This window comes from Dendrobates tinctorius, unplaced genomic scaffold, assembly GCF_039654945.1.
Source record: "Dendrobates tinctorius isolate UK_male_01 unplaced genomic scaffold, ASM3965494v1 ptg000086l, whole genome shotgun sequence".
Lineage (NCBI taxonomy): Eukaryota > Metazoa > Chordata > Amphibia > Anura > Dendrobatidae > Dendrobates > Dendrobates tinctorius.
In genome coordinates, this window is record NW_027361754.1 from 24,705,073 (window position 1) to 24,719,738 (window position 14,666).

Genomic DNA, 14,666 nt, shown 5'->3' on the forward strand with positions numbered 1-14,666 from the left:
CGGCCCGATTACAGCAGTGACCGGGAGTGGGGCCAATGTAGCGGCAGTCAGCTTGACGGGGGTCACGCCGTCATCCAGAGCGGGAGACACCGCAGCGTGAGGAGTCAGGCGGGGAGGCCGAGGGCCGGTGTCAGGGCCCCGAGGTCTGTTTGGTACATGGAACGTGGGGACGGGGTTTGCTTGGGGTGCCGCCGGCAGGGCCGGGGGCACGCTCACCTTCCCAGGCGCCGCGGCTCCCAGCAGGCTTTCCCACCGCTCCTTCCCCAGCCGTTGGCTTTCACCCCGCCGTCTGGCAGAGCCAGCATCCAGGCCCGACAGTTCCACGGGGAGGCTCCCTGGGCAAGTCTCCTGACAAGTCTCCATTTCCTGGCACCACCGCCATTCCAGGCATCCGATACCACGACAGCTGCAACGCCTCATTCCGTCCGGTGTCCAGTAGCTGAATGGCGCCAAACAGCCACAGCAGGTCTCTCCACCTGAGCCACTCCCGTTCATGGGTGGGGCGGTGGTCAGCTTCTCCACCCATCTTCCAGGGTCCAACATGAGGGGGCAGTTTCCTTCAATTGAACACCGCTCCCCCCAGGGGCGGGTTTGATATAGCCCCGGATCATCCAGTTCAATTGTAAACATCTGTGTCTCTTTCTTTTGACGCCAAATCGTCACAGCCATTTTTCCAGTTCTTATACCGTTCCGGTTCCTCTGGTGACAGAAACCAAGTCCCAAATTTGTAATCCACAAATAAGGCAGCTCAAGTCTGTTTGTCTTCCTCTGTCGCAGGCTTGCCACTGAAGTTCAAGTATTGGTGGCGGCTGTCCTGCCGACTACGCCAAATGTAGTAGGGTGGGCCAGACTGGGGGGTGGTCCCTTGCTCACCGCGAACAGATGATAAAGACACGAGACGGAGGCAGATTTTAGGTACAACAGGTCCGAGTTTATTGGCTGTCTCTCTGACAACCTCAGCAATCCACCGCAGCACTTCCACAGCTCTCCGTATTCAGGCCCGGGTACCTGCACTTCTCTTCAGTCATAGTGATGTTTGTTTATGGCTCAACTACTGGGGCTGCCCTAGGCCTTTCCACCGCCAGCACTTCACCAGTCAGAGGTCGTCGTCAATTTGGTACCCCCGGGGCCTCATCTATTCTGTTCTGCGGTTCTTCGTGTCGGGGCCACCCCCCCTGACTTTCCTTCTCCTCAGTCCCCTTAGTTAAGCTCTCCACACAGCACACACTATGTCACAGACTCCTCTCCTCTTGAGCTCCTCCCGGGACTGGAACTTTCTGGAACCCTCCTGTCCTATTTATAACTTTCCCGATTCCCTATAACTCCACCCCCATGACCAACGGTTTCTCTAGCCATAAGCTGCTGTCATGTCCTGAACTCACACTCTCCCCTGCCATCTTGTGGTCAACCCAAGATACTACACTCAATCTACACTTTTCCCAGCTGTTTTCCTAGTGTAATTACAAACATATGCCTTCAGTGCACAAACCATCCCTTCTTCTTGCTGACAAGTCCGTCTGTCAGGTCACCTTCCCCATATTAAAACCAATCACACCAGTTTTTCTTGTGAAAATCTCAATAAGTTTGATGTGTCATATGACCCTCTTCCCATTGAAAAAAATAAAGTTGGATCATCTTGAAAAGTTCCCCCCCTCCCATATACTAATTTGCCACAAACAAGAAGTCGATATGACCAGTCATTCCCATTTTATTTAGGTGTATCCATATGAATGGCACATTGTAAAATCCATGGACAGACTATATGTTCAAAGGCATAAAATTCAGCCTCAGTCAGGAGTCACTTGATATATTGTTCTCCCTCGCCCTATGCAAACTTTGGAAAGTTGGTATTGCTGAAACTTTCCATCACTTTTATTGACCAACACCCTATGACACTCATTATGCACCCAATCCATACCTATTCTCCACCCCATCAATGGCTCACTACTTTTTTCTGAAGCCTCCGAGACAGTCTTCCGAGTTGGCAAATAGGATGTATTCACAAATATCTACTGCAGAATTTTGGTTGGAAAATTGGCACCATGCAATGTTTTTTTAATAAACCCAATCTTACCCAGCTTAAAATATCTGCAAAGGATTTTAGCCATTCTATAAATTTGCAAAAATGCAAAGCAATGAGTAAAATTAAAAAAATGCAGATTTCCTTGTTGATTCAGGTGCAGATTTTTAGGCTGTAATTTTGACACTGACCTTTAATGGTGCACCCATTGGCCATGGGATGCTTAGCTTGAGTCACACCTTTATTGTTAAGCCAAAATTAGGGGGTTGCACCTTTATGAGATATACTGAAACCAAAATGATTTATTCATATCACTTCTGTCCCAATTATAAACTGCAAAAGGAACCATTAGAATTAAAATAATAATGATGGAGGCTTGTACGAGGAAACCAAATTATGCTCTTTCTTCCATTATAAAGGAATCCTGATGTGCACTATTGTTGCCTTCTTCTTTCTGTCCATTTTTCTCAAAGACAGAGAGAACGGGAGCCCCCCGTCCTGTATATTAAAGTTATGAATAAAATAAAATGGTTGTATTTAGAGAAGAAATTATCTCCTGGTAATTACACCTTTCGAAATAGCGATCCATCATTGGGACATCTATTATTTATGCAGATACCACCATGAGTCTAATTGGTTTCAACTCAGTCATAGAAAACATCCAGAGGAAAAAAAAAGCTATGAGCTTATGTACAGCTGCTAAATCAGATCTGTGATTATACAGATGAGGCTCATCATAAAAAGTGGTCTGGATGTTATCGGGTACTGGGTGAAAAAGTAGCAATTGCTTAAAATGCAGAACCATGCAAAATGGAAAGAAGAGCTCCATTGCTACTTACAGCAAGGATGCTATACATTCATATTCCACTGTGATTTTTGTAATTGATTAGCAGGTAATTTTCATCAAAATTTACTATTAAACTCACAGTGCTACATCAGGATTTCTCTTAAATTTTGCATTTGATTCGCAGCAGAATTCACCCCTGTGCATTGCATTTATAATCTATGCTGGAGGTCAATTTGAGCTGGATTTTAGGAAAATTAAACCCATTTTGCTGTTACTGTAATAAATTGTAAAATTTTCACCACAGGCTCAAAAAGGCTAACTCGGACAGATTTGGCACAAACCACTCTGGCAGATTCCAGAGGAACCACAATCTTCACCCTTTTAGCCCCTGTATTGGGATCTGGTCTTAGAGCGGTGTCCACTGGATTGCTTTCATCGAAGAGCTGCTATCCAAAGGAGTGAACCAGTGGCCAGAAAATAGTCAGGTAGCTGAGTCAGAACCAATAGGTCGGTGTAAGGACAAAGTAGTAAAGAAGGAAAATAGTCAATGAGCAAGCTGAGATCAAAAATCTGGACTGTCCACTGGGAGAAAGCAAAGCAAGTTATACAGGAGCAAGTCAAAATATAACTGGCAGTGGACAGCAGGATTTCAGGAGCTTAAATAGATTGCCATCCCACCCAAACCACACAACAGTTAACGCCATGTCTCCCACTATGGATGGAGTTACAAGTCCCAGAGGAGACAAAATTTGACCTGTTGTCCTGCATCGCCAGCAATGAGAGTGCTTTGCCACCTGAAGAGAGAAGCAGAGTCAGGAAGGACAGGCACCGATACAGATGTCGCACTGGAAATCTTTAGCATATCTCAAATGTACAGCTAGGACAAAGATGTTGTGAATTTGCTGTCAATTTTCCTTCTGGATTAACAGCTGCAAACTCTGAGGTGGATTATAGTAGCAGCAAAAAGTGTATTTGCCAAATTTGTTTCAATTTTTACTATTATGCAAATGTCTTTTTTTACATGGCCAAAGGCTACTTATCTTTTTAAGCCCTTGATCCAGTGCTGCCTCTCCGATGCTAACCACTGGTCTTTGCCGACTTCCCATCTACAACATGTGACCATCTTAACAGTCATGCCAAGGTACAGATAGCAAAACGCTGCAAAAGCCAGAGATTGACTCTAGATCCCACAGTTTATAGACTGGATGTCACAGCTGCAGTCCTGTCAACAAAGCCCCTTGGTGAGTAGCGTCATGCCAGCGCCAGAGCAGTAGGGGCCTCAAGTAGTGCTCAGTATGTTTATACTTTAGCATCTCATAAAATATTACAGCTGAGGACACATTTTGATATTGTTGCCTTGCTAATAGAGTTTTGCTACATTTATTATTGAACATAAAGTGGCGCTGTTGTTCATCAAGACTGTACTTATTCCTAGGCCAAAAGTTGTGTTTCCTGCTGTGGATATAAGTGCACTACACCTGTCTCATTTTGGCTCAAGAAGGTTAAGATCTTTTACTTTAGCGACTGCGACAACTGTCCACCCTTTTATGCTTCTTCCATGATACTATATTTTTGTTTTCAGATATTCAATACTGTCTGTACTGATTTTTTTTTGCCTTTATAACCCATTATCATGTTATTGGTGGCCCTTTTTATGTTTTTTAGTGAATTATTTTTGTATTTTTCCCACAACTTCAAGGTTATATTTATGATTGTTCTTTTTTGTATGTTTTACAATATGTTCCTTAATGTACCTTACATTTAGGAAAGTCTGACTGTAACAACCATGTCAGTACCTGTTTCCTATGTCCTTTTCTATCGCTGGGCAGCACCATACTTTTCTTGGGGAATAAAAAAAAAACAGAGGTGCTAGTTAATTCTCGTTGGCTTGTGGTACTATCCACATGAGGCTCTAGAGACTTTATTAATTACTTCTGGGAGCCTTGAGTGGGGCTGCTCACTACATAAACCCCTGAGTCCGTGTCTCACGTTGCCATGCAGTTATAAGTTCTATCTTACCTGGATCACAGCCTTGTTCTCAGGTCTCATTGTTCTAGTGCATATGTAACAAGGTGGCAATGGGGTGGTAGTCGTGGGTGAGTCCTGTAAGCTACCGTCATTGAAAACCCCGGTACCTTGTACATGAAAAGATAAATAAAGTCCTGGTACTGCTGTACAGTTTGTCACCTCTGCCACTCCAGCCTCTGGCTCCCAGGTTCCCCGAAACACCACAAAGTCACAGTTCTTTTCCAATAGTTTAACTCCATCAAACAGCAAGCCATCCATCACATAAGCAGCTGTAAGGATCTGAACTGTGTATCTGTTTTGCCCTTAGTTTTGCAGAACTTTGCCTTTATCTAAGATGGAGTTAGTGGCTTCACGGGGGCCATCTTGCTTCCTGCTTGCCTGGTCTTGCCCTTAGTTATGCCAGACCTTGCCCTTACCTAAAATGGAGTTAATGGCTTCATGGGGGCCATCTTGTTTACTGTCTGATATGCCTTGTTTCCTGTCTGCTGCATACATAAATGGACTCTGCACGCTATACCTTGCTTGTGTATTTCGTACTTCACCTGCTGCCCAGCTGGAAGGACTTGCATCTCATTTGTTCCTTCTGTTCATCGGGTTACCCCGCCTGCTACCAGCCTGCCTATCATCCAAGGACTCTACTTTCCCAGATATTCTTTACACCCACCTCCGCAGCAGCCTGCTTTCTACTAGGAGCCCAGTCTGGGCCCTGGGCCTCTGGATCCTGCATTCCCAGGCTTGAACTTTCATCTCTGGTCTGTACTGCCAACACCTTTGTATTACTGAGCCTGCATTATCTGCTGCATTGATTTTTTGAGCCTCTGTTTAAATTTCCTTTGTTAAACTGAAGCCTGTCTGCATATAATATACTTATTAATTCTTGACATACCATGTTGTTACCTTCATTCTGACCCACGTCACCAGTCTCCATAGAACATCAGAATAATCGCATGACAGCAGCACAGATCACACAGGGCAACGTTTCCTGTACTTTCCCTTCCTCTGCCATCTGGGTAGTCCCTTTGGACAGTCCATGTCCCATCTGTACCTTCAGCGTCACCAGGTCCCTGCCAGTTCCTTGTCCGGTTCCAATAGGCAACGGTGTCGGGAATGCAATCTCAGCTGCTCCCGCCCCGGTCTTAGACCCCGAATCCTTCCTGGGGATGATCCTGTTGAGCTGATGCCCGTTTACACTGTTCTTCAGCCGGGGCCTTACTTCCATTCACAGACTTATCCCCCACAACCTGTAACTGTTTCACTGTATGCGTTCTGCCCTTGGGCAGACTGCCCGGGGATCTGACAGAACCAAGAAGTATCTGTATATGACAATGATATAGCAATTACGGGAAATAGAAAATTGTTGTGAGTTCATTTTTCGGTCCACCAGTTGTGAATTCTCCTTCCAGGCTCCCTCTGGTGGTAACTGGAGGTAGTGAGGCTGATTTAATCAGTAGAAATTTGCCATCTGATAATGAGGATGACGATTGGACCTCAGGAATCTCAGACTGGATTTAAGACAGCCGACGCCCTAGTCTGGTGCTGGTGATTCCTTCTGGCTTGTCAGGTCTTGGTTTTCAGCTCTGTTCCAGTCATCTAAAGCTAAGTTTTCTGCTAATGTTCACACTTGATTTTGTTGGTCTATTCAGTTTTTTGTGTGGTCAGCCAGCCCTGGCTGAGGCTGCACTAAATTTCCACTCTTATTTATCTGTATTTGCCAATTTGCTTTTTGTCCCTTATTAGATTGGCCTCTTTTTGCTCTGTCTCAGAATATTTCAGAGTGCTGATATATTTGGAGAAGTCTAGTGACGTCAGGGTTAATTTTGCTATCAGAAGTGTTGGACTTTATTTTTGTAGGGTTTTTTTTGCGGATTGCAGACAGTGTCTTTCCTTTCTTATCCTTTTTAGTTAGTTTGGGCCCCATCGTTTGCTAAACCTATTTTCCTGCCTGTGTTTGTGCTTTCATCTTGTTTCACCATCAATACATGTGTGGGGGCTGTCTTTCCTTTGGGGTCTGCTCTGGGGCACCATCTGTCCGGAAATACGTCAGCTAGTAAAGCAGTCACTGAAGGCAGAAGCTTTTGTGGACCTGTGTAAGGGGACGCTCTTCACAGTGTAGATCCTAGGAAGCATTCTCTGTCTTCGCTGACCACTTCTCCAGCTGACGTATTTCCGGACAGATGATGTAAATGCCCCTAGTGAAGATTCTTTCTTTTCTTCTTTCTGATGTGAGTATATGTACCAAAACCTTTGTAGTTTGAATATATAAGTATACGCAATATCATACTGTTTTCTATTTCCCGTAATTGCTATATCATTCTCATATATTCCATTAACTTGGTGTTTTATCATTTAAATTAATCATTGTATAATAAAATTGTGTCATATCCAAGTGGTGCCTTCTTTAAAGCCGTATCCAAACCTTATTGCTAAACAGTTGGCAATACATTTGGGTTTCGTGTTTCAGTCGGACCCCCGACTTTTCACTATAGTTGGCCGATTTCGTTCGACTCGACTTTTGAGAAAGTCGGGTTTCATTAAACCCGACTCGACCCTAAAAAAGGTAAAGTCGCTCATCTCTAGCAGGGGCCGATGTCACAGGTTGGGGTTGCTGTGTAGTCTCCCCAGGATATGTACGGAGGTGTATGAAGGCCATAGATGTGCATGGCAGTCACGGGTGTAGCTGTGACTGCAATGCAGACTGATAGTAAAAGTAGGTGTTAGTCTTGGACGTGTTAGTGTCCAAGACAGAGGTAGGGAAAACATACTCTTGATGTTGTGTTTGAAACAGATTGCAGTATGATAGTTTGCAGTCTGTTCCATTCCAGCCCCAGGTTTTCCATGTGGCTGAAAGCCACAGGTTACTGTGATAAAAGCCCTGCAGGAAAGGGTTAGTGAGATCTGAGTAGGTCTGAGAGAGTGCTTAGTGAGTCTCAGGTGTGTTAGGGCCAGAGTAAGGCCTGGCAACCCACAGTGTACACAGATGCAAGTCATCCATGGTGACTGGTCTCGAAAGTGGACAGTCCTGTGCCCGGAGGTGACCCGGAGGTGGATGTCCTGTGCCCGAAAGAAGACTGGCATGTGTAACGATTGAAAAAAAAAAGGTGGATATGGTGCCCGGCTGCAATCCGGAGGATATTCTGGACTGTACCTGGCTGTGTGAGTAAATAGACTGTGATGCAGAGGTGCAAGACACCCACGGGAGCTAGTCAGAGGAGGACTAGCATGTGTAATGCCTGCAACATGTAATGTTGTGTGAATAGAGTCTTGGATACGACGCATAGACACCCACGGGAACTAGTCAGAGGAAGACTGACGTGTTTAGTGTCTGTAAAATGAAGGATGCCGTATAATATATATTCTGCAAATGGTGAAATGGATACTAGTTATATGCACTGAAGATATATGCCCAGAAGTTATATGCACTTGTGTGGATTGGACTTTTAATGCTGTAAGGAAACACATTAAAGAGACTTTTGTGTTTGAATTTTGTGGGTCCCTTCCGCTGCCTTAGGCTGGTTTCACATTAGTGTTTTTTCACGCCGCGCATCATGTCGCATCAGTCGCATGCCCCATGTGCCCCTATGTTTAACATGGTGGGCGCATGGTCTAGCGCTTGCACGCAGTCGTCTGCATTATCGTGCGCATGCGCTTTCTCCAGGTGTGCGCCTAGATGCGCTCGATGCAACATGTTGCATTTTTTGTTCCACCCAAAGGCATAAAAAATGCATACGTTAGTTGTACACACGGAATGCGCCAACAAAGCATTGTAATCTGCGCATGTACATGCGCACGCCTGCGCTTTTTAATGTATGTGTTTTTTTAATTAACTTGTCTAGACACTGCTTAATCCACCCTCTAAACAAAGAAACTTTGTTTGGGAGGTAGTGTAGATAAAAGAAGGTGTTGTCACTGGCAGTTCACTACTCTACAGCCAGCCTGGAAGAGAGAAGCAGCCATAAAACTTTTATGGGAAGACCTTTGGAGACTTGCAGCAATGTGAGTATTAAACTAGATATCTGCCTGTCCTTTTTTCTCAATTTATTATGTACTAATGGCTCTTTTTTAATTGCAGCATGTCTTCTGGAGAGAAATGCAGACCGGCCAGTTGTGAACTGGCCCAAGCAGAGCGTGAAGTGAGTTTCTTCCTTCCCTACAGTTTGGGTAAGTATTTGCATCTACACATGTGGCAAATTAATTTTTGTTCTTTTTCAGACCTCATCGTCCACGGCAAGTGAGGAGGAACCGCAGGAGCAGCCAAGCCAAGGGCAGGTGGGGAGATGGCCTGTAAGTATAGACTGTGAATGTACTCTCTTTTTTTTCTGACTTTTTTCTGGCCTGTTTTTCATCTTCAATCTTACTTCTTTTCTGTATTTTTTTCTATCTTTTTCATTTCCAAATCTTTCCAACATTAATGTTTTTCTTTCTTTTCTAGGCTCCACAATAGGATGAAGAGCTCGCCCAGGACAATAATGCCCTCATCCAGTTGGTCCAGGATTGAGTCCTGTTGTGGGACAGCCGTGATCGACTGCACGTGGACAAGGTGGTGACCCGGCGGCTCTGAAATGAGGTGGCCACAGCGCTGATGGATGACTTGGACAACGCCTCTCCACGGGTCCGCAAGGATTTTCGTAAGTATTTAAATGCTGTGTGATGTGGCACTGACCTGATGATGATGATGATGTTGCTGTATACTGATGATGAGGCTGTATACTGATGATGGGATTTGCTGCATACTGAAGATGGGGCTATATACTGTTGATGGGGGGTGCTGTATACTGATGATGGGGCTGTATACTGATGATGTGGGGTGCTGTATACTGTTAATGGGGGTGCTGTATACTGATGATGAGGCTGTATACTGATGATGGGTGCTGTATACTGATGATGGGGCTGTGTTATTCCGACCTACAGTGCATTGTCTAATTTTTGTTTTTTCAACAGTGAACAAAGTCAGAACCCGTTGGCGCTTGATGAAGGACCACTTTAACAGGGATGTACATCAGGAGAGCAGGGTTCTCAGTGGTGTTGCAGCAAGGACCGCCCGAAAATACCGCTACCATCGGCGCTGGCCTTCTTAAGACCGGTCCTTGACACCAGAGTGTACGTAAGTATTTTGTTGTTCTATTGGATTGTGTTTAAGGCTGAGTTCACACGTGGCGTTTTTTTCGCGTTTCCGCGGCGGTTTTAACCGCGCGATTTTGCCGCGAAAACGCGAAAAATAAGCATCCCATGCATTCCTATGGGATTCCGCAATGCTGTGCTAATGCTGTGGTTTTCACCGCGGCGGAATCGATTCGCGGTAAAAACCGCAGCATGCTCATTAATTTGCGGAATCGCGGCGATCCCGCACCCATAGGAATGCATTGTTCCGCTTACTTCCCGCATGTGGCTGTGCACACCATGCGGAAAGTAAGCAGAACAATTGCAGATGGTACCCACGGTCCGGAGGAGAGGAGACTGTCCTCCGGGCTTTGGGTACCATATCCCTGTAAAAAATAGAATTTAAAAATAAAAAATATTGTTATTCTCACCCTCCGACGTCCCGCGCAGCCTTCCCGCTTCTCTTCACGCTCTCGTTCCCAGTAGTCCTTTGTGAAAATGTCCGCAATGGCGTCCGTTCTCGCGGGATCGCGAAGTCTCGCGGTCATTCGCGTGACGTCATCGCGAATTACCGCGAGACATCGTGATCCCGCGAGAACGGACGTCATCGCGGGCATTTTCGCAAAGGATTACTGGGAACGGCTGCGCGGGACGTCGGAGGGTAAGAATAACACCATTTTTTATTTTTTTTTACATTCTATCTTTTACTACTGATGCTGCATAGGCGGCCTCAGTAGTAAAAAGTTGGTCACACTTGTCAAACACTATGTTTGACGAGTGTGACCAACCTGTCAATCAGTTCTCCAAGCGATGCTACAGATCACTTGGAAAACGCTAGCATTTTGCAAGCTAATTACGCTTGCAAAATGCTAGTTTTTCCGCGGGAAAATCGCGGGAATTTAAAATGCGATTTTCCCGTGGACTGGAATTCCGGAATTCTCGCGGTAATTTCCGCGAGAGTTCCGGTACGTGTGCACTTAGCCTTACTCTGTGTTTTTCTATTCCACAAGAGTTGGCGCTTTAACTATTGTAAATGCATAATAGTAATGTTTTCTTTTTCTTTTCACAGCACCTGGAGCAGCAACCTGTCCCTGGAGCAGTCCTTCATTGAACGACCACGGACCCGTCCCAGCCATCCGACAGCCAAGAAGCATCTGACAGGTTGGCACCACAGACAGCTGGAGACCAGGAAGCTGGTCAAGCAGGTGTTCCCCTGTCCCAGTTCTCTACCACTGGTTTTGCGGGCACGTCCCACCTGCGGCAGAGGGCCTCAGACAGGTCTGTCATGCCAGAGTTCCTTCACTTGAGCTCGGTCTTTCAGAATGGCCTCAAGGCGCTATCAGACAGACTGGAGAGTGGTTTTGTCCTCATGGAAAGCCGCTTCCAGGCTGTCGACCGTCGCTTTGACCATCTGGAAGACGACCTCAACAGACCAGCGCACCATTTTTTCAACCAAATTGAACGGGTCAGTACGTGCAGCAGTCAGTGGTGGCATTTCCAACTGTGCCACCATTGACTCACTTCACCTCACTACCGAATTCTGCTGCTTATCACTGCACGGCCACCAGCATTCCAAGCCATGCCGGACACCACTACACCACCCCAAGGCCGTGTGCAGCTGGACACTCCCCCACCACCACCATGGCAAGTGCTGCTCCTGTCTGGACCACCACCACTCAAGCCTGGACCACCACCGTCACCACCACTCCTGCTTAGACCACCGCTGCCACCACTCCTCCTGCCTGGACCAGCACTGCAACCACCACTCCTCCTGCCAGGACCAGCACTGGCACCTCCATCCCCGAGCAGCAACAGCAGCAGATGGGGGACCTCCATTCCATTTTTGCACCCACACAGCAAAGGTCCCCCAGCTCCAGGCGGTCAGCCAGGTCAAGCCGGTCACCCAGCTCCAGGAGGTCCAGGCAGGACACAGGAGACACAAAAAGAGAAAAATTTTGACTGTCCCTTACCCTCACCTCACACTGTGTCTCAACCAGCCTCCAGTTCCATCCCTGAGCCCCTTTCCCCCCGAACTTTTGTCGCCCCTTCCCCTAGAACCCTTTCCTCACCTTCCAGCCCTTCCAGCCGTTCCTCGTCTCTCCATACCCCCAACTTGCCACCATCTTCCCCCAAACGTCACTTCCAGTAAAAACTGTTTTTTTTTTACAATAAATGTAAAATTGTGGTTTTTCCTAATATTGTTTGGTTATTGTGTCTTTTGCCGCCTACACACACTGTGCTGTACACACTGCGCCGTACACTTAGTGTTTTTGCCACCACATAGCTCCATTGCTGACACATGTTTCTTGTGTCAGTCCTGGAGATTTGTGTTGTCAAAAACACAAATATATGACTTGTATTTTCACCACCAGTCTCTTCAGTCTGCTAATATTGCACAGACTGAATAGAGGATGGTGTTGAGTGCAAGGCATATCTATTCTCACCTTGCCAGGTATCATCAAGAGCAAGTTGAGGATGATGTGTTTTTGCCATCATCATTTCACTCTTGTGACACAAGGCCAGGGGATTCTAGATATACCTTGTAATTAACCACATCATCTATTCAGTCTGTGGTGAATAAACTGAAGAGACGATGGAGAAAATACATGTCATATATACAATACCCTGGCCTGGTCTCATAACTATTTAGCACACCTAGCCTGGTGAGTATAACCTATGAGTTGTCATCTGCAGTGTCGCTTCAGTCTGCATTATATATTGCTCGCAGACTGGAGAGATGCTGGAGGTTAACTCATATGTGTATTCACCTGCCCAGGTGTGATAAGAATCTGAAGTCAGGATGCATTTTTTGGGCATCCTCACTTCAGCATGACACCTGGCCAGTGGATTGTAGAAGTTGTATAAACTTTATCATCTCTCCAGTCTGCGTGCATACTGAAGCCACAGTGGAGATACTACAACTAATATTTATACTCACATGGTCAGGTGTCATAAAGAGTGAAGGATGCTAGTGCATCCCAAAATCACTATTTGTAACATCAGGCCAGGTGATATAAATATTAGTTGTATTATCTCCACCATCGCTGCTTGAACACAGACTGGAGTGATGATGAAGGTCATACAACTTTTATATCTACACTCACCTGGTCAGGAGTTCTAGTAAAGTCAGGATGCACAAAACACAGCATCTTGAATTCACTAGTACACCTGGGCAGGAGATTATTTTATTGGAGTGTATAAAAACAGAGTGCACTTGGTACAGGTATCAAAAAAGATTTTTTATTTACAAACACAAGAAAACAATTTTACACCATTTGATCTTGCCATACCACACGTCCTACATCAGAGATAAAGTAGGCCGCAAATTGGTCCCTCATTTGGCCAACTTCAACTGAAGACCTGAGAGGGTGCTGAGTGAAATCAGGCAATGGGTTTGCAGCTGGTTCATCTAGTTCAAAGGTAGAGTGCTCTTTAGCCATAACAAAATTGTGAAGAACCTCACATGCTTTCACCACCTCATCCACTGTTTCCAGTTTAAGATTAATGGCTGTGCTGAGAATGCGCCATCTGGAGACAAGTATACCAAAGGCACACTCTACAGTTCTTCCTGCCCTTGTGAGTCTGTAATTGAATATTTTTTCGTGTGGTCCAAGTCCTGACATTAGTAAGGTTTCAGCAGGTTTTGGCAATTTGAAAGGCCTCATCCCCAACCATTACAAATGGCAGTGGCGGACCTTTGGTGTGGGGAAGAGGCTGTGGCAGGGGGAAATTAAAATGGTTGCCATACAACCTATGTTCCAAGTCTGAGTTCTTAAAAGCCTGTGAGTCATTGTCCTGGCCAAATGCCCAATGTCCACCACAACAAACAGACAGTCTGCATCCGCAATGTGTACTGTAAAAAAGTACTTTTTATAGTTATAGTACTCTGATCCACTTCTTGCGGGTTTGGTGATCCTGATGTGTTTCACATCAACCACTCACAAACAGTTGGGGAAATTGCAGACTGTCCAGAATTTTTCAGCTATTTCAATCCACTTTTCTGCGGTGGGCAGGGGCATAAATTCGGGACAGAGAACATCCCACAAAGCCCGGCAGGTGTCCACAACTATTCCCGACAAGGTGGAGATTCCAAGCCAGTACTGGAAGTGGAGTGAAGATAGGGTCTCTCCGGTAGCCAGGAATCTGCCAAACAGAGAAAGAAAAAAATTAATATTTATGTCTAGGGTTTTGCAAAACACGGAAAAGAAAAAATATTTGTACATGGCATAACAATAATTCTGCAGGCTTTGGAATAGTACATGGCAGAACAAAAACAATTATGCAGGCATTGGTTTTTAAATATTACGTACCGTAATGTGACCAGGAGCCATACCTCAGGAGGAATAGCATGACGGAGCTGTGTGTCCTGTCTCCGGATGGCTCTTTGAACACGAGCAAGAAAATACATGAAGCTTTCTTGGGACATCCGGGTATAGTCACTAAATTTTGCTTGGTTTGCCTGGAGCTCGCTATAGAGGGTGTGGTACACTCCACGGCTCTCCCGGAGTTCAATAATCGGATGTATCCACAAACGCCACCGCTGCTGTCTTTGCTGTCTCTCTCTCTGCCTTTCTTGCTGGCAAGCAATTGCAAAAGCCTGAGACAGCGTGATGTCCAGATCCAAGTTGAAGCGAAAACTCTTCCACCGCAGATACATGTTGACAAAGGAAAAAGCATCAAAATCTGAAGAATTCAGCTGTAACAGGGTCTATATAAAGACTTCCCATGACACAC